Source organism: Oncorhynchus gorbuscha, linkage group LG22 (assembly GCF_021184085.1).
Source record: "Oncorhynchus gorbuscha isolate QuinsamMale2020 ecotype Even-year linkage group LG22, OgorEven_v1.0, whole genome shotgun sequence".
NCBI lineage: Eukaryota > Metazoa > Chordata > Actinopteri > Salmoniformes > Salmonidae > Oncorhynchus > Oncorhynchus gorbuscha.
In genome coordinates, this window is record NC_060194.1 from 48012566 (window position 1) to 48033709 (window position 21144).

The following is a 21144-nucleotide window of genomic DNA, read 5'->3' on the forward strand; positions in this document are numbered from 1 at the left end:
CTTATGTTTACCTCAAATCGCTATCAAGAGTTGTCAGCAAGGTATCTTTACTTTTTTAATATTGCACTTAATTTAGACCTTTTTCCAAAAGCCCCTCAGATGACCTATGTAGCCTCTCTACTTTTATAGCCTCGCTATTGTATATAGCCTGTCTTTTTACTGTTGTTTTATTTCTCTACTTACCTATTGTTCACCTAACACCTTTTTCTGCACTATTGGTTAGAGCCTGTAAGTAAGCATTTCACTGTAAGGTCTACTACACCTGTTGTATTCAGCATTTCACTGTAAGGTCTACTACACCTGTTGTATTCAGCATTTCACTGTGAGGTCTACCTACACCTGTTGTATTCAGCATTTCACTGTAAGGTCTACTACACCTGTTGTATTCAGCATTTCACTGTAAGGTCTGCTACACCTGTTGTATTCAGCATTTCACTGTAAGGTCTACCTACACCTGTTGTATTCAGCATTTCACTGTAAGGTCTACTACACCTGTTGTATTCAGCATTTCACTGTAAGGTCTACTACACCTGTTGTATTCAGCATTTCACTGTGAGGTCTACCTACACCTGTTGTATTCAGCATTTCACTGTAAGGTCTACTACACCTGTTGTATTCAGCATTTCACTGTAAGGTCTACTACACCTGTTGTATTCAGCATTTCACTGTAAGGTCTACTACACCTGTTGTACTCAGCATTTCACTGTGAGGTCTACCTACACCTGTTGTATTCAGCATTTCACTGTAAGGTCCACCTACACCTGTTATATTCAGCATTTCACTGTAAGGTCCACCTACACCTGTTGTATTCAGCATTTCACTGTGAGGTCTACCTACACCTGTTGTATTCAGCATTTCACTGTAAGGTCCACCTACACCTGTTATATTCAGCATTTCACTGTAAGGTCCACCTACACCTGTTGTATTCAGCATTTCACTGTGAGGTCTACCTACACCTGTTGTATTCAGCATTTCACTGTAAGGTCCACCTACACCTGTTATATTCAGCATTTCACTGTAAGGTCCACCTACACCTGTTGTATTCAGCATTTCACTGTGAGGTCTACTACACCTGTTGTATTCAGCATTTCACTGTGAGGTCTACCTACACCTGTTGTATTCAGCATTTCACTGTAAGGTCCACCTACACCTGTTGTATTCAGCATTTCACTGTAAGGTCTACTACACCTGTTGTATTCAGCATTTCACTGTAAGGTCTACCTACACCTGTTGTATTCAGCATTTCACTGTAAGGTCCACCTACACCTGTTGTATTCGGCGCACGTGACAAATAAACTTTGATTTGATTTTACGTTTATAAGAGCTACCAACCTGGCCGTGAACCCAATGAGTGAGGTGTGAATTCTCGTCACATATTGAATGGAAAGTACGTCAATGTATTAATCTATATTCTGAGATAAACAAAACAAACAAACAGTCTACTGTTGTTAGAGATTCACAGCCTACTGTTGTTAGAGATTCACAGCCTACTGTTGTTAGAGATTCACAGCCTACTGTTGTTATAGATTCACAGCCTACTGTTGTTAGAGATTCACAGCCTACTGTTGTTAGAGATTCACAGCCTACTGTTGTTAGAGATTCACAGTCTACTGTTGTTAGAGATTCACAGCCTACTGTTGTTAGAGATTCACAGTCTACTGTTGTTAGAGATCAACAGTCTACTGTTGTTAGAGATTCACAGCCTACTGTTGTTAGAGATTCACAGTCTACTGTTGTTATAGATCCACAGTCTACTGTTGTTAGAGATTCACAGTCTACTGTTGTTAGAGATTCACAGTCTACTGTTGTTATAGATCCACAGTCTACTGTTGTTATAGATTCACAGTCTACTGTTGTTATAGATCCACAGTCTACTGTTGTTAGAGATTCACAGTCTACTGTTGTTATAGATTCACAGTCTACTGTTGTTATAGATCCACAGTCTACTGTTGTTAGAGATTCACAGTCTACTGTTGTTATAGATCCACAGTCTACTGTTGTTATAGATCCACAGTCTACTGTTGTTAGAGATCAACAGCCTACTGTTGTTAGAGATTCACAGTCTACTGTTGTTAGAGATCAACAGCCTACTGTTGTTAGAGATTCACAGTCTACTGTTGTTAGAGATTCACAGTCTACTGTTGTTATAGATCCACAGTCTACTGTTGTTATAGATTCACAGCCTACTGTTGTTATAGATCCACAGTCTACTGTTGTTATAGATTCACAGCCTACTGTTGTTAGAGATCCACAGTCTACTGTTGTTATAGATTCACAGTCTACTGTTGTTAGAGATTCACAGCCTACTGTTGTTAGAGATTCACAGCCTACTGTTGTTAGAGATTCACAGTCTACTGTTGTTAGAGATCCACAGTCTACTGTTGTTATAGATTCACAGTCTACTGTTGTTAGAGATTCACAGCCTACTGTTGTTAGAGATTCACAGCCTACTGTTGTTAGAGATTCACAGTCTACTGTTGTTAGAGATTCACAGCCTACTGTTGTTAGAGATCCACAGTCTACTGTTGTTATAGATTCACAGTCTACTGTTGTTAGAGATTCACAGCCTACTGTTGTTAGAGATTCACAGCCTACTGTTGTTAGAGATTCACAGTCTACTGTTGTTAGAGATTCACAGTCTACTGTTGTTAGAGATTCACAGCGCCTGCTAAGGATCATTTTCAAGACTGCAGGAATTCATCTATCGCGCACACTTCCTGTAGTGTAAATTGATTTCGAACAAGCTAAATTGATTTTCAGATCGTCCAATAATCGTAAATGCAATTGCTTGCTCCGCCCCTTTTGTGGAAGTCTATATTGTGAAGATTTCGCTTTGCTTCCACAGAGACGCAACTAGGGAGCGGAGAGCACAAAGAGAGAGAGACAGAGAGAGAGAGACAGAGACAGAGAGAGAGAGAGAGAGAGAGAGAGAGAGAGAGAGAGAGAGAGAGAGAGAGAGAGAGAGAGAGAGAGAGAGCAGGAGAGAGAGAGAGAGAGAGAGAGAGAGAGCAGGAGCGAGAGAGAGAGAGAGGGAGAGAGAGTGAGAGAGACAGAGAGAGAGAGAGAAAGAGAGAGGGAGAGTGAGAGACACAGAGAAAGAGAGAGAGTGAGAGAGACAGAGAGAGAGAGAGAGAGAAAGAGAGAGACAGAGACTGGCGGATTACACACAGCCCCAGACACGAGGCTTTGGAGGATGCAGGAACATGAACCATTTACTGCTAAGACAGTCGGTAGGATTTATGTTGTTTTACTGCATGTTTAACTGTCAGAGATTTATTGTACCTTTATGTATAGGCTACAGATTTAGGATCTTCATCCGATCACTCTTTTGTTGCTAAGAATTGTCCTGCATAGCAGGAAATACTAACTTGTAGTGTATTCAAGGTTTAAAAAGGCATCTAAAATGAGTAATTTCCACTTTAAAATGTCAGAATTGATTTGCCCTAATGTCCAATAATAACAATCCACAAAAGAATTCACATTTCCTGTTTTGTATTTAATTTATTTATGTTAGCAATTGTCCGTCGCCCTATGGGACTCAGTTGTGATACAGCCTAGAATCAAACCTGGGTCTGTAGTGACGCCTCTAGCACTGAAATGCAGTGCCTTAGACCGTTGCGCCACTCGGGAGCCCTAAACACATCTTGTTGCTGCAGGATTATTTTCCTGCCATAGCATACTGGATCACATTAAGATCCTGCATCTGTATAATAAGCAAATCATCACACTTCAAACATTTTCAATATGTGCATGTCAGCCTATTTGATTTCCAAACCACATCATAAGAAAAACAATCGGTTTGTAGTTATTTCAATAATCTGCCATGTTTAATTACAATCGTATTTACAATGGCAATTGACAATAGGCTAAATAGCCTAAATAGGAAACGTGTCTGTGAACCTGGTTTGTTTGGGCTCTGCCCTCTAGCCTCTGGACATTGACGACCTATGGTTATTCCAGACAGGGAAGTGCACTAGCAGTGGCTAGTCAAATTTTGGCAGTGGTAGAAGGCTAAGAGAAAGTCAAATTAAGTTGAATTACATGTGTAGTGTCTGTATCCTAAATAGCCAGTTCAGCCCGTCATGTCAACGCGCATTCGGGTCTACATTGACCTCAGCGAGAACTGTGCATGTTTATCGTCAAAGTCTGCATGTGTGAAACTCAAGTGTGTTTTGGTTAGCAGTGGAGGGTTAGTGTGAGGATATATGTGTTTAGGTTAGTATTGGAGGGTTATGGTGAGGATATATGTGTTTTGGTTAGCATTGGAGGGTTATGGTGAGGATATATGTGTTTTGGTTAGCATTGGTGGGATAGTGTGAGGATATATTTGTTTTGGTTAGTATTGGAGGCTTATGGTGAGGATATATATATTTAGGTTAATATTGGAGGGTTTGTGTGAGGATATATGTGTTTTGGTTAGCATTGGATGGTTAGGGTGAGGATATATGTGTTTAGGTTAGCATTGGATGGTTAGGGTGAGGATATATGTGTTTTGGTTAGCATTGGAGGGTTAGGGTGAGGATATATATATTTAGGTTAGCATTGGATGGTTAGGGTGAGGATATGTGTGTTTTGGTTAGCATTGGAGGGTTAGGGTGAGGATATATATATTTAGGTTAGCATTGGATGGTTAGGGTGAGGATATATGTGTTTTGGTTAGCATTGGAGACAGATGTCTAGGGAAAGAAGGTCTGGACTTTTTCAGTGTCACCTTCTCACCCTATTTCGGGCCAAGGGCGGATTGGCCATCTGGCAATTCTGTCATATGCCAGATGGGCTGGACCCTTTTTGAGTTGGATGTGCTGGGCTTTGACCTATATCAACGGCTACAACAAAAAAATGATATTTTAAAACTACCTTTAAAAAATGTCAAACGTGACATGGTCAGTGACCCATGGGCCTGTTAAGATTTTCTCTGTTATATTTATCTGTAATGAACTTTTGTCTGATCCGTGAAAAAAAGCTGTCTCATCTTTCATTACATATTACATATAACTAATATCATAGGCTAATTAAACTTTCAACCTTCAACTCCTGAGGAAGTGGAAACAATACACACTAAGTGGATCGCTAAATCGAAATATAATAGGCACTGCTACTAGCCATGTAGTCACCCGACATTAAATGTTCTAGAAAATATAATAGGCACTGCTACTAGCCATGTAGTCACCCGACATTAAATGTTCTAGAAAATATAATAGGCACTGCTACTAGCCATGTAGTCACCCGACATTAAATGTTCTAGAAAATATAATAGGCACTGCTACTAGCCATGTAGTCACCCGACATTAAATGTTCTAGAAAATATAATAGGCACTGCTACTAGCCATGTAGTCACCCGACATTAAATGTTCTAGAAAATATAATAGGCACTGCTACTAGCCATGTAGTCACCCGACATTAAATGTTCTAGAAAATATAATAGGCACTGCTACTAGCCATGTAGTCACCCGACATTAAATGTTCTAGAAAATATAATAGGCACTGCTACTAGCCATGTAGTCACCCGACATTAAATGTTCTAGAAAATATAATAGGCACTGCTACTAGCCATGTAGTCACCCGACATTAAATGTTCTAGAAAATATAATAGGCACTGCTACTAGCCATGTAGTCACCCGACATTAAATGTTCTAGAAAATATAATAGGCACTGCTACTAGCCATGTAGTCACCCGACATTAAATGTTCTAGAAAATATAATAGGCACTGCTACTAGCCATGTAGTCACCCGACATTAAATGTTCTAGAAAATATAATAGGCACTGCTACTAGCCATGTAGTCACCCGACATTAAATGTTCTAGAAAATATAATAGGCACTGCTACTAGCCATGTAGTCACCCGACATTAAATGTTCTAGAAAATATAATAGGCACTGCTACTAGCCATGTAGTCACCCGACATTAAATGTTCTAGAAAATATAATAGGCACTGCTACTAGCCATGTAGTCACCCGACATTAAATGTTCTAGAAAATATAACAGGCACTGCTACTAGCCATGTAGTCACCCGACATTAAATGTTTTAGAAAATATAACAGGCACTGCTACTAGCCATGTAGTCACCCGACATTAAATGTTCTAGAAAATATAATAGGCACTGCTACTAGCCATGTAGTCACCCGACATTAAATGTTCTAGAAAATATAATAGGCACTGCTACTAGCCATGTAGTCACCCGACATTAAATGTTCTAGAAAATATAATAGGCACTGCTACTAGCCATGTAGTCACCCGACATTAAATGTTCTAGAAAATATAACAGGCACTGCTACTAGCCATGTAGTCACCCGACATTAAATGTTCTAGAAAATATAATAGGCACTGCTACTAGCCATGTAGTCACCCGACATTAAATGTTCTAGAAAATATAACAGGCACTGCTACTAGCCATGTAGTCACCCGACATTAAATGTTCTAGAAAATATAACAGGCACTGCTACTAGCCATGTAGTCACCCGACATTAAATGTTCTAGAAAATATAACAGGCACTGCTACTAGCCATGTAGTCACCCGACATTAAATGTTCTAGAAAATATAACAGGCACTGCTACTAGCCATGTAGTCACCCGACATTAAATGTTCTAGAAAAACTCTGCGGTTGTCGCCCTATGGGCCTACAGAAAGCCGAGAACCTCCTCTCCTCCTTCTCTTCAACAGTGACGAAGCTTTCCAATGCTGTGTTTTTTACCGCAATTGCATTTTGAAATGGTCTACCTTCAAAAACAAATGTTTTCACCTGAACTCATGGAGGGAGAGGATAGTGTCTCGCGTATTACAGCAGCAGGCCCCTGTCATGCAGGTGAAAGAGGACCCAAAAGCGACTTGGCGAAAACAGAGTCTTTAATCCAGTAAAGTAAATACAAACAAAAAACACAACTTTCACTCGAAATGACGAGGACAAACTGGAGACTCGATCTTGAACAGCAGGTGAACAGCAGGTTGCCTCGGGAAGGCACTTGAACCAGACAGACTCAGACACCTGCTCACCACGCAGCATCTGAGGAAAACACGACACGACAGGGCGATACACAAACACAGCACGGTGAATTCTAGACAAGGAACCGACAGGACAGGAACGGAACACAAAGGAAGAAATAGGGACTCTAATCAGGGGAAAGGATCGGGAACAGGTGTGGGAAGACTAAATGATTGATTAGGGGAATAGGAACAGCTGGGAGCAGGAACGGAACGATAGAGAGAAGAGAGAGCGAGAGAGTGAGAGAGGGAGGGGAGAGAGAGGGATAGAAAGAGGGAAAGAACCTAATAAGACCAGCAGAGGGAAACGAATAGAATGGGAAGCACAGGGACAAGACAAGATAATAAATGACAAAACATGACAGTACCCCCACTCACCGAGCGCCTCCTGGCGCACTCGAGGAGGAATCCTGGCGGCAACGGAGGAAATCATCAATGAGTGAACGGTCCAGCACGCCCCGAGACGGAACCCAACTCCTCTCCTCAGGACCGTAACCCTCCCAATCCACTAAGTATTGGTGACCCCGTCCCCGAGAACGCATGTCCATGATCTTATGTACCTTGTAAATAGGTGCGCTCTCGACAAGGACGGGAGGGGGAGGGAAGACGAACGGGGTGCGAAGAAAGGGCTTAACACAGGAGACATGGAAGACAGGATGGACGCGACGAAGATGTCGCGGAAGAAGCAGTCGCACAGCGACAGGATTGACGACCTGGGAGACACGGAACGGACCAATGAACCGCGGAGTCAACTTACGAGAAGCTGTCGTAAGAGGAAGGTTGCGAGTGGAAAGCCACACTCTCTGGCCGCAACAATACTTTGGACTCTTAATCCTGCGTTTATTGGCGGCTCTCACAGTCTGTGCCCTGTAACGGCAAAGTGCAGACCTCACCCTCCTCCAGGTGCGCTCACAACGTTGGACAAACGCTTGAGCGGAGGGAACGCTGGACTCGGCAAGCTGGGATGAGAACAGAGGAGGCTGGTAACCCAGACTACTCTGAAACGGAGATAACCCGGTAGCAGACGAAGGAAGCGAATTGTGAGCGTATTCTGCCCAGGGGAGCTGTTCTGCCCAAGACGCAGGGTTTCTGAAAGAAAGGCTGCGTAGTATGCGACCAATCGTCTGATTGGCCCTCTCTGCTTGACCGTTAGACTGGGGATGAAACCCGGAAGAGAGACTGACGGACGCACCAATCAAACGACAGATCTCCCTCCAAAACTGTGACGTGAATTGCGGGCCTCTGTCTGAAACGGCGTCTAACGGGAGGCCATGAATTCTGAATACATTCTCGATAATGATTTGTGCCGTCTCCTTAGCGGAAGGAAGTTTAGCGAGGGGAATGAAATGTGCCGCCTTAGAGAACCTATCGACAACCGTAAGAATCACAGTCTTCCCGCAGACAAAGGCAGACCGGTAATGAAGTCTAGGGCGATGTGAGACCATGGTCGAGAAGGAATGGGAGCGGTCTGAGACGACCGGCAGGAGGAGAGTTACCCGACTTAGTCTGCGCGCAGTCCGAACAAGCAGCCACGAAACGGCGCGTGTCACGCTCCTGAGTCGGCCACCAAAGCGCTGGCGAATAGACGCAAGAGTGCCTCGAACACCGGGATGACCAGCTAACTTGGCAGAGTGAGCCCACTGAAGAACAGCCAGACGAGTGGAAACAGGAACGAAAAGGAGGTTACTAGGACAAGCGCGCGGCGACGCAGTGTGCGTGAGTGCTTGCTTAACCTGTCTTTCAATTCCCCAGACTGTTAACCCGACAACACGCCCATAAGGAAGAATCCCCTCGGGATCAGTAGAAGCCACAGAAGAACTAAACAGACGGGATAAGGCATCAGGCTTGGTGTTCTTGCTACCCGGACGGTAAGAAATCACAAACTCGAAACGAGCGAAAAACAACGCCCAACGAGCTTGACGGGCATTAAGTCGTTTGGCAGAACGGATGTACTCAAGGTTCTTATGGTCTGTCCAAACGACAAAAGGAACGGTCGCCCCCTCCAACCACTGTCGCCATTCGCCTAGGGCTAAGCGGATGGCGAGCAGTTCACGGTTACCCACATCATAGTTGCGCTCAGATGGCGACAGGCGATGAGAAAAATAAGCGCAAGGATGAACCTTATCGTCAGACTGGAAGCGCTGGGATAGAATGGCTCCCACGCCTACCTCTGAAGCGCCAACCTCGACAATGAATTGTCTAGTGACGTCAGGAGTAACGAGGATAGGAGCGGACGTAAAACGTTCTTTTAGAAGATCAAAAGCTCCCTGGGCGGAACCGGACCACTTAAAACACGTCTTGACAGAAGTAAGAGCTGTGAGAGGGGCAGCAACTTGACCGAAATTACGAATGAAACGCCGATAGAAATTAGCGAAACCTAAAAAGCGCTGCAACTCGACACGTGACCTTGGAACGGGCCAATCACTGACAGCTTGGACCTTAGCGGAATCCATCTGAATGCCTTCAGCGGAAATAACGGAACCGAGAAAAGTAACGGAGGAGACATGAAAAGAGCACTTCTCAGACTTTACGTAGAGACAATTCTCTAAAAGGCGCTGTAGAACACGTCGAACGTGCTGAACATGAATCTCGAGTGACGGAGAAAAAATCAGGATATCGTCAAGATAGACAAAAACAAAGATGTTCAGCATGTCTCTCAGAACATCATTAACTAATGCCTGAAAAACAGCTGGCGCATTGGCGAGACCAAACGGCAGAACCCGGTACTCAAAATGCCCTAACGGAGTGTTAAACGCCGTTTTCCACTCGTCCCCCTCTCTGATGCGCACGAGATGGTAAGCGTTACGAAGGTCCAACTTAGTAAAGCACCTGGCTCCCTGCAGAATCTCGAAGGCTGATGACATAAGGGGAAGCGGATAACGATTCTTAACCGTTATGTCATTCAGCCCTCGATAATCCACGCAGGGGCGCAGAGTACCGTCCTTCTTCTTAACAAAAAGAACCCCGCCCCGGCCGGAGAGGAAGAAGGCACTATGGTACCGGCGTCAAGAGACACAGACAAATAATCCTCGAGAGCCTTACGTTCGGGAGCCGACAGAGAGTATAGTCTACCCCGAGGAGGAGTGGTCCCCGGAAGGAGATCAATACTACAATCATACGACCGGTGAGGAGGAAGGGAGTTGGCTCGGGACCGACTGAAGACCGTGCGCAGATCATGATATTCCTCCGGCACTCCTGTCAAATCGCCAGGTTCCTCCTGAGAAGTAGGGACAGAAGAAACGGGAGGGATGGCAGACATTAAACACTTCACATGACAAGAAACGTTCCAGGATAGGATAGAATTACTAGACCAATTAATAGAAGGATTATGACATACTAGCCAGGGATGACCCAAAACAACAGGTGTAAACGGTGAACGAAAAATCAAAAAAGAAATAGTCTCACTGTGGTTACCAGATACTGTGAGGGTTAAAGGTAGTGTCTCAAATCTGATACTGGGAAGATGACTACCATCTAAGGCGAACATGGGCGTAGGCTTCTCTAACTCTCTGAAAGGAATGTCATGTTTCCGAACCCATGCTTCGTCCATGAAACAACCCTCAGCCCCAGAGTCTATCAAGGCACTACATGTAGCACCCGAACCGGACCGACAAAGTAGTACAGGATCTTGATGGAGAGACTTGAGTAGTTGCGCTCACCTGTAGCCCTCCGCTTACAGATGAGCTCTGGCTTTTACTGGACAAGAATTAACAAAATGTCCAGCAACTCCGCAATAGAGGCACAGGCGGTTGGTGATCCTCCGTTCCCTCTCCTTAGTCGAGATGCGAATCCCTCCCAGCTGCATGGGCTCAGACTCTGAGCCAGAGGAGGGAGATGGTTGCGATGCGGAGCAGGGAAACACCGTTGATGCGAGCTCTCTTCCACGAGCCCGGTGACGAAGATCTACCCGTCGTTCTATGCGGATGGCGAGAGCAATCAAAGAGTCCACATCTGAAGGAACCTCCCGGGAGAGAATCTCATCCTTAACCACTGCGTGGAGTCCCTCCAGAAAACGAGCGAGCAGCGCCGGCTCGTTCCACTCACTAGAGGCAGCAAGAGTGCGAAACTCAATAGAATAATCCGTTATGGACCGTTCACCTTGGCATAAGGAAGCCAGGGCCCTAGAAGCCTCCCTACCAAAAACTGAACGGTCAAAAACCCGAATCATCTCCTCTTTAAAGTTCTGGAACTTGTTAGAGCAATCAGCCCTTGCCTCCCAGATAGCTGTGCCCCATTCTCGAGCCCGGCCAGTAAGGAGTGAAATGACGTAAGCAACCCGAGCTCTCTCTCTAGAGTATGTGTTGGGTTGAGAGAGAACACAATCTCACACTGCGTGAGAAAGGAGCGGCACTCAGTGGGCTGCCCGGAGTAGCAAGGTGGGTTATTAACCCTAGGTTCTGGAGGCTCGGCAGGCCAGGAAGTAACAGGTGGCACGAGACGTAGACTCTGGAACTGTCCAGAGAGGTCGGAAACCTGAGCGGCCAGGTTCTCCACGGCATGGCGAGCAGCAGACAATTCCTGCTCGTGTCTGCCGAGCATGGCTCCTTGGATCTCGACGGCAGTGTAACGAGCGTCTGAAGTCGCTGGGTCCATTCCTTGGTCGGTTCCTTCTGTCATGCAGGTGAAAGAGGACCCAAAAGCGACTTGGCGAAAACAGAGTCTTTAATCCAGTAAAGTAAATACAAACAAAAAACACAACTTTCACTCGAAATGACGAGGACAAACTGGAGACTCGATCTTGAACAGCAGGTGAACAGCAGGTTGCCTCGGGAAGGCACTTGAACCAGACAGACTCAGACACCTGCTCACCACGCAGCATCTGAGGAAAACACGACACGACAGGGCGATACACAAACACAGCACGGTGAATTCTAGACAAGGAACCGACAGGACAGGAACGGAACACAAAGGAAGAAATAGGGACTCTAATCAGGGGAAAGGATCGGGAACAGGTGTGGGAAGACTAAATGATTGATTAGGGGAATAGGAACAGCTGGGAGCAGGAACGGAACGATAGAGAGAAGAGAGAGCGAGAGAGTGAGAGAGGGAGGGGGAGAGAGAGGGATAGAAAGAGGGAAAGAACCTAATAAGACCAGCAGAGGGAAACGAATAGAATGGGAAGCACAGGGACAAGACAAGATAATAAATGACAAAACATGACAGCCCCAGTGAAACAGGCACACTTTCATTACTAGAACCATGAGGATAATGTTTGACCAAATCATTATAGATTAGTAACAACAACAAAAAATACTTCTTAACAGGCCGCTGGCCATGTCACATTTTCAATAAAAATACTTCTTAACGGGCCGCTGGCCATGTCACATTTTCAATAAAAATACTTCTTAACAGGCCGCTGGCCATGTCACATTTTCAATTAAAATACTTCGTAACGGCCCGCTGGCCATGTCACATTTTCAATAAGAATACTTCTTAACGGGCCGCTGGCCACGTCACATTTTCAATTAAATTGTTTATTTATTTTTAAATGTACCCCCAATTTTTCTACCCAAATTCGTGATTACGATCTTGTCTCATCGTTGCAACTCCCCAACCGGCTCTGGAGAGGTGAAGGTCGAGTCATGTGTTCTCCGAAACATGCTTTTTAACACCCACCCACCTAACCCGGAATCCAGCTGCACCAATGTGTCGGAGGAAACACAGTTCGACTGATGACCGAAGTCAGCCTGCAGACGCCCCCCGGCCCTCCGCCCTATGGGACTCCCGGTCACGGCTGGTAATGACACAGCCCGGGTTTGAACCACAGGCTGTATTGATACCACAACACTGCGATACAGCACCACTCAGGAGGCCTATTTATAAATATATAAAAAATTGGTGTGTGTGTGTCAATTTCGACCCACCCAACTAAAGAAGGGTCCAGCCCATCTGGCATTTGCCAGAATTGCCAAATGGCCAATATTCCCCCTGGCCGATTGTTGATTTAACTGTCAGTGAAAAGCATCTAATATATATAATATATAATATACGTCTAATACAGGCTTAGCCCTGTCACAATATTTTGAAATACAATTGCCATACAAAAATACAATGGAAAAACACTGAAGAGAGGAGCCGAAGAAAAAATCTCTAACCTGTCTTTAGTTAGGCCATCAAATTTCTCAACTCACAAAAGGGTAGTGAGCAAACAGTAGCTTATGTTTTTGTCACTATAGCAGAGAGCTTCCATATTCCCGGGTGAATGCGCATATTTACTGTCTTCATCATTGGGTGAGTCTGTGCTCCTTTTTAGGACAATAATTTCCTCCTTCAGGCTTGACAGATCCTACAATAGGTGTCCCTTTTTATAGACCTCGATTAGACGGTTGCATTCAAGAAAAGGTAAGAAAAAGAAAAAAAGATAGATCTCAGTTTGTCAGAGTCTGCAGAGTCTCCTTTACCCTGTCATTTTTTGTTGTTGTGGTATAACAGATTCTGCTATTGCCTGTAGTCTTAGAGAGTAAAGTGTGGCATTAAATGTGTTTATAAAAGGCCACATTCTTCACAGATTTGTATGGGCTCCTCCTATAGTTGGAGCTCTGAGTGCAAATCAAGGAAAACATTTCATTCATTAGATTCAATCCATCAATTCATTAGACTGCCAATGTGATGATTAGGTTTTATTTATTTAGTGATTTTTGTATTTGCTTGAAACTATGAAACATTCGATTATTAATGCATCTGTCCACATAAAAGTGTTTTAACTCTTACCCGGAGAAGTTATTTTGTGTAGAAATGCTTTTTTTGTATTTCTAATGCTCATCTTTCAAAAATGGAGCTTCCTTATTGCCTGTCGAGCTCTGTCTTTCAACACCTTGGTCTAGTGCATCGAGGACGTCATCCCCACAGTGACCGTACATATCCCAACCAGAAGCCATGGAATACAGGCAACATTCGAATTGAGCTGCCGCTTTCAAGGTGCGGGACTTGCTAAGAAATCCTGGTATGCCCTCCGACGAACCATCAAACAGGCAAAGCGCCAATACAAGACTAAGATTGAATCATACTACACCGACTCCGACGCTCGTCTTATTTGGCTGGGCTTGCAAACTATTACAGACTACAAAGGGAAGCACGGCCGCGAGCTGCCCAGTGACACGAGCCGACCAGACGAGCTAAATCCCTTTTATTCTCACTTCGAGGCAAGCAACACTGAGGCATGCATGAGAGCATCAGCTGTTCCGGACGACTGTGTGATCACGCTCTCCGTAGCCGACGTGAGTAAGACCTTTAAACAGGTCAACATACACAAGGCTGCGGGGCCAGAGGGATTACCAGGACGTGTGCTCTGGGGATGTGCTGACCAACTGGCAGGTGTCTTCACTGAAATGTTCAACATGTCCCTGATTGAGTCTGTAATACCAACATTTTTCAAGCAGACCACCATAGTCCATGTGCCCAGTGTCATGACGTTGGCCTGGGGGTAGGTTTATGACAGTCATAAATACCTCTTCTGCCCTTTATCCTCCCTCTACACTACTGATGTGACATTTGAAACCCCCTTGGTTAACATAGAGATTCTGGGAACATCAGATGGTGGGGGAAATGAACTATATTCTGGTATTCTTTCAATGAGGATAATGTCAAAGAGTGTAAGTATAGTCAAGTATAGTATAGTATAGTATAGTCTCTCTCTCTCTCTCTCTCTCTCTCTCTCTCTCTCTCTCTCTCTCTCTCTCTCTCTCTCTCTCTCTCTCTCTCTCTGTCTCTCTCTCTCTCACCCCCTTCTCCATCTCTCTCTCTCTTTCTCTCTCTCTCTCTCTCTCTCTCTCTCTCTCTCTCTCTCTCTCTCTCTCTCTCTCTCTCTCTCTCTCTCTCTCTCTCTCTCTCTCTCTCTCTCTCTCTCTCTCTCTCTCTCTCACTCTCTCTCTCACCAAAGTGATCTGCCGCCCACATCGTCTCTCTTCAGTGCAGGTTGACTGTCTGTTCCCAACAGCCATCTGGGCATATCTCCTATCTATCTAATATTATCATTCTGCATATGCTATATTGTTCCTACTTCAGAATCCATTGGAGCCCCAGTTCCCAGACAGATTCCAAGCTAGAGGATATGGAAGTTTACAGAAAGAGATAGAGAGTAGAAAGAAGGGGAGCTTAAATCAACACAGTGTAGAAACACTAATAAAGACAAATACCCAATCATTCTTCTCCTTCACTCTCCTTCATTCTTCTACTTCACTCTTCTCCTTCATTCTTCTCCTTCATTCTACTTCATTCTTCTCCTTCATTCTCCTTCATTCTACTCCTTCACTCTACTTCATTCTTCTCCTTCATTCTTCTCCTTCATTCTACTTCATTCTTCTCCTTCATTCTCCTTCATTCCTCTCCTTCATTCTCCTTCATTCTTCTCCTTCATTCTCCTTAATTCTTCTCCTTCATTCTCCTTCATTCCTCTCCTTCATTCTCCTTCATTCTTCTCCTTCATTGCTCTCCTTCATTCTTCTCCTTCATTGCTCTCCTTCATTCTTCTCCTTCATTCTCCTTCATTCTTCTCCTTCATTCTACTTAATTCTTCTCCTTCATTCTCCTTCATTCCTCTCCTTCATTCTCCTTCATTCTTCTCCTTCATTGCTCTCCTTCATTCTTCTCCTTCATTCTACTTAATTCTTCTCCTTCACTCTACTTCATTCTTCTCCTTCATTCTCCTTCATTCTTCTACTTCACTCTTCTCCTTCATTCTTCTACTTCACTCTTCTCCTTCATTCTTCTCCTTCACTCTACATCATTCTCCTTCATTCTCCTTCACTCTCCTTCATTCTTCTCCTTCATTCTTCTCCTTCACTCTACTTCATTCTCCTTCATTCTACTTAATTCTTCTCCTTCATTCTACTTCATTCTTCTCCTTCATTCTCCTTTTTCTTCTCCTTCACTCTACTTCATTCTCCTTCATTCTCCTTCACTCTCCTTCATTATTCTCCTTCACTCTACTTCATTCTCCTTCATTCTCCTTCATTCCTCTCCTTCATTCTCCTTCATTCTTCTCCTTCATACTACTTCATTCTTCTTCATTCTTCTCCTTCATTCTACTTCATTCTTCTCCTTCACTCTACTTCATTCTTCTCCTTCATTCTACTTCATTCTTCTCCTTCACTCTACTTCATTCTCCTTCATTCTCCTTCATTCCTCTCCTTCATTCTCCTTCATTCTTCTCCTTCATACTACTTCATTCTTCTTCATTCTTCTCCTTCACTCTACTTCATTCTCCTTCATTCTCCTTCATTCCTCTCCTTCATTCTCCTTCATTCTTCTCCTTCATTCTACTTCATTCTTCTTCATTCTTCTCCTTCATTCTACTTCATTCTTCTCCTTCACTCTACTTCATTCTTCTCCTTCATTCTACTTCATTCTTCTCCTTCACTCTACTTCATTCTTCTCCTTCACTCTACTTCATTCTTCTCCTTCACTCTACATCATTCTTCTCCTTCACTCTCCTTCATTCTTCTCCTTCATTCTCCTTCATTCTTCACCTTCATTCTACTTAATTCTTCTCCTTCATTCTCCTTCATTCTACTTAATTCTTCTCCTTCATTCTACTTAATTCTTCTCCTTCACTCTACTTCATTCTTCTCCTTCATTCTTCTCCTTCATTCTTCTCCTTCACTCTACTTCATTCTTCTCCTTCATTCCTCTCCTTCATTCTTCTCCTTCATTCTTCTACTTCATTCTTCTCCTTCATTCTTCTCCTTCATTCCTCTCCTTCATTCCTCTCCTTCATTCTTCTCCTTCACTCTACTTCATTCTTCTCATTCCTTCTTCTCCTTCATTCTTCTTCTTCTTCTCCTTCATTCTTCTTCTCCTTCACTCTACTTCATTCTTCTTCTTCTTCTCCTTCACTCTACTTCATTCTTCTCCTTCATTCTTCTCCTTCATTCTTCTCCTTCACTCTACTTCATTCTTCTCCTTCATTCCTCTCCTTCATTCTTCTCCTTCATTCTTCTCCTTCATTCCTCTCCTTCATTCTTCTCCTTCACTCTACTTCATTCTTCTCCTTCATTCTTCTACTTCATTCTTCTCCTTCATTCTTCTCCTTCATTCCTCTCCTTCATTCCTCTCCTTCAATCTTCTCCTTCACTCTACTTCATTCTTCTCCTTCATTCTTCTACTTCATTCTTCTCCTTCATTCTTCTCCTTCACTCTACTTCATTCTTCTCCTTCATTCTTCTCCTTCACTCTACTTCATTCTTCTCCTTCATTCCTCTCCTTCATTCTCCTTCATTCTTCTCCTTCATTCCTCTCCTTCATTCTTCTCCTTCACTCTACTTCATTCTTCTCCTTCCTTCTTCTCCTTCATTCTTCTCCTTCACTCTACTTCATTCTTCTTCTTCTTCTCCTTCACTCTTCTTTATTCTTCTTCTTTATTCTTCTTCTTCATTCTTCTTCTTCAATCTTCTTCTTCAATCTCCTTCTTCACTCTTCTTCATTCTTCTCCATCATTCCTCTCCTTCATTCTACTTCATTCTTCTCCATCATTCCTCTCCTTCATTCTACTTCATTCTTCTCCTTCATTCCTCTACTTCATTCTTCTCCTTCACTCTACTTCATTCTTCTCCTTCATTCTTCTCCTTCACTCTACTTCATTCTTCTCCTTCATTCTTCTCCTTCATTCTACTTCATTCTTCTCCTTCATTCTTCTCCTTCATTCCTCTCCTTCATTCCTCTCCTTCATTCTTCTCTTTCACTCTACTTCATTCTTCTCCTTCATTCTTCTACTTCATTCTTCTCCTTCATTCTTCTCCTTCACTCTACTTCATTCTTCTCCTTCATTCTTCTCCTTCACTCTACTTCATTCTTCTCCTTCATTCCTCTCCTTCATTCTCCTTCATTCTTCTCCTTCATTCCTCTCCTTCATTCTCTCCTTCACTCTACTTCATTCTTCTCCTTCCTTCTTCTCCTTCATTCTTCTCCTTCACTCTACTTCATTCTTCTTCTTCTTCTTCTCCTTCACTCTTCTTTATTCTTCTTCTTTATTCTTCTTCTTCATTCTTCTTCTTCAATCTTCTTCTTCAATCTCCTTCTTCACTCTTCTTCATTCTTCTCCATCATTCCTCTCCTTCATTCTACTTCATTCTTCTCCATCATTCCTCTCCTTCATTCTACTTCATTCTTCTCCTTCATTCCTCTACTTCATTCTTCTCCTTCACTCTACTTCATTCTTCTCCTTCATTCTTCTCCTTCACTCTACTTCATTCTTCTCCTTCATTCTTCTCCTTCATTCTTCTCCTTCATTCTACTTCATTCTTCTCCTTCATTCCTCTCCTTCATTCTTCTCCTTCACTCTACTTCATTCCTCTCCTTCATTCTTCTCCTTCACTCTACTTCATTCCTCTCCTTCATTCTTCTCCTTCACTCTACTTCATTCTTCTCCTTCCTTCTTCTCCTTCATTCTTCTTCTTCTTCTCCTTCATTCTTCTTCTCCTTCACTCTACTTCATTCTTCTTCTTCTTCTCCTTCACTCTACTTCATTCTTCTCCTTCATTCTTCTCCTTCATTCTTCTCCTTCACTCTACTTCATTCTTCTCCTTCATTCCACTCCTTCATTCTTCTCCTTCATTCTTCTCCTTCATTCCTCTCCTTCATTCTTCTCCTTCACTCTACTTCATTCTTCTCCTTCATTCTTCTACTTCATTCTTCTCCTTCATTCTTCTCCTTCATTCCTCTCCTTCATTCCTCTCCTTCAATCTTCTCCTTCACTCTACTTCATTCTTCTCCTTCATTCTTCTACTTCATTCTTCTCCTTCATTCTTCTCCTTCACTCTACTTCATTCTTCTCCTTCATTCTTCTCCTTCACTCTACTTCATTCTTCTCCTTCATTCCTCTCCTTCATTCTCCTTCATTCTTCTCTTTCATTCCTCTCCTTCATTCTTCTCCTTCACTCTACTTCATTCTTCTCCTTCCTTCTTCTCCTTCATTCTTCTCCTTCACTCTACTTCATTCTTCTTCTTCTTCTCCTTCACTCTTCTTTATTCTTCTTCTTTATTCTTCTTCTTCATTCTTCTTCTTCAATCTTCTTCTTCAATCTCCTTCTTCACTCTTCTTCATTCTTCTCCATCATTCCTCTCCTTCATTCTACTTCATTCTTCTCCATCATTCCTCTCCTTCATTCTACTTCATTCTTCTCCTTCATTCCTCTACTTCATTCTTCTCCTTCACTCTACTTCATTCTTCTCCTTCATTCTTCTCCTTCACTCTACTTCATTCTTCTCCTTCATTCTTCTCCTTCATTCTACTTCATTCTTCTCCTTCATTCCTCTCCTTCATTCTTCTCCTTCACTCTACTTCATTCCTCTCCTTCATTCTTCTCCTTCACTCTACTTCATTCCTCTCCTTCATTCTTCTCCTTCACTCTACTTCATTCTTCTTCTTCTTCTCCTTCACTCTTCTTTATTCTTCTTCTTTATTCTTCTTCTTCATTCTTCTTCTTCAATCTTCTTCTTCAATCTCCTTCTTCACTCTTCTTCATTCTTCTCCATCATTCCTCTCCTTCATTCTACTTCATTCTTCTCCATCATTCCTCTCCTTCATTCTACTTCATTCTTCTCCTTCATTCCTCTACTTCATTCTTCTCCTTCACTCTACTTCATTCTTCTCCTTCATTCTTCTCCTTCACTCTACTTCATTCTTCTCCTTCATTCTTCTCCTTCATTCTACTTCATTCTTCTCCTTCATTCCTCTCCTTCATTCTTCTCCTTCACTCTACTTCATTCCTCTCCTTCATTCTTCTCCTTCACTCTACTTCATTCCTCTCCTTCATTCTTCTCCTTCACTCTACTTCATTCTTCTTCTTCACTCTACTTCATTCTTCTCCTTCATTCTTCTCCTTCATTCTTCTTCTTCTTCTCCTTCATTCTTCTTCTTCTTCTCCTTCATTCTTCTTCTTCTTCTCCTTCATTCTTCTTCTTCTTCTCCTTCATTCTTCTTCTTCTTCTCCTTCATTCTTCTTCTCCTTCACTCTACTTCTTCTTCTCCTTCATTCTTCTTCTTCTTCTCCTTCATTCTTCTCCTTCACTCTACTTCATTCTTCTTCTTCTTCTCCTTCACTCTTCTTTATTCTTCTTCTTTATTCTTCTTCTTCATTCTTCTTCTTCAATCTTCTTCTTCAATCTCCTTCTTCACTCTTCTTCATTCTTCTCCATCATTCCTCTCCTTCATTCTACTTCATTCTTCTCCTTCATTCCTCTACTTCATTCTTCTCCTTCACTCTACTTCATTCTTCTCCTTCATTCTTCTCCTTCACTCTACTTCATTCTTCTCCTTCATTATTCTCCTTCATTCTTCTCCTTCATTCTACTTCATTCTTCTCCTTCATTCCTCTCCTTCATTCTTCTCCTTCACTCTACTTCATTCCTCTCCTTCATTCTTCTCCTTCACTCTACTTCATTCCTCTCCTTCATTCTTCTCCTTCACTCTACTTCATTCTTCTCCTTCACTCTACTTCATTCTTCTCCTTCCTTCTTCTCCTTCATTCTTCTTCTTCTTCTCCTTCATTCTTCTTCTCCTTCACTCTACTTCATTCGTCTTCTTCTTCTCCTTCACTCTACTTCATTCTTCTCCTTCATTCTTCTCCTTCATTCTTCTCCTTCACTCTACTTCATTCTTCTCCTTCATTCCTCTCCTTCATTCTTCTCCTTCATTCTTCTCCTTCATTCCTCTCCTTCATTCTTCTCCTTCACTCTACTTCATTCTTCTCCTTCATTCTTCTACTTCATTCTTCTCCTTCATTCTTATCCTTCATTCCTCTCCTTCATTCTTCTCCTTCATTCTTCTCCTTCATTCTTCTCCTTCACTCTACTTCATTCTTCTCCTTCATTCCTCTCCTTCATTCTTCTCCTTCACTCTACTTCATTCTTCTCCTTCCTTCTTCTCCTTCATTCTTCTCCTTCACTCTACTTCTTCTTCTCCTTCATTCTTCTTCTTCTTCTCCTTCATTCCTCTCCTTCATTCTTCTCCTTCACTCTACTTCATTCTTCTCCTTCCTTCCTCTCCTTCATTCTTCTCCTTCACTCTACTTCATTCTTCTCCTTCCTTCTTCTCCTTCACTCTTCTTTATTCTTCTTCTTTATTCTTCTTCTTCATTCTTCTTCTTCAATCTTCTTCTTCAATCTCCTTCTTCACTCTTCTTCATTCTTCTCCATCATTCCTCTCCTTCATTCTACTTCATTCTTCT

The 21144-nt window shown here is 42.8% G+C and overlaps 1 protein-coding gene across 1 annotated transcript in view; it reads left to right on the plus strand.

Annotated features, from left to right (window-relative positions):
- The first annotated feature begins 3129 nt into the window (after positions 1–3129).
- Positions 3130–21144, plus strand: part of LOC124009460 — a 30530-nt gene continuing 12515 nt past the window's right edge. Inside the window, exon 1 of the mRNA XM_046321271.1 lies at positions 3130–3230. The gene's annotated coding sequence lies outside the window, so the exon portion shown is untranslated. The remainder of the gene's footprint in view (positions 3231–21144) is intronic.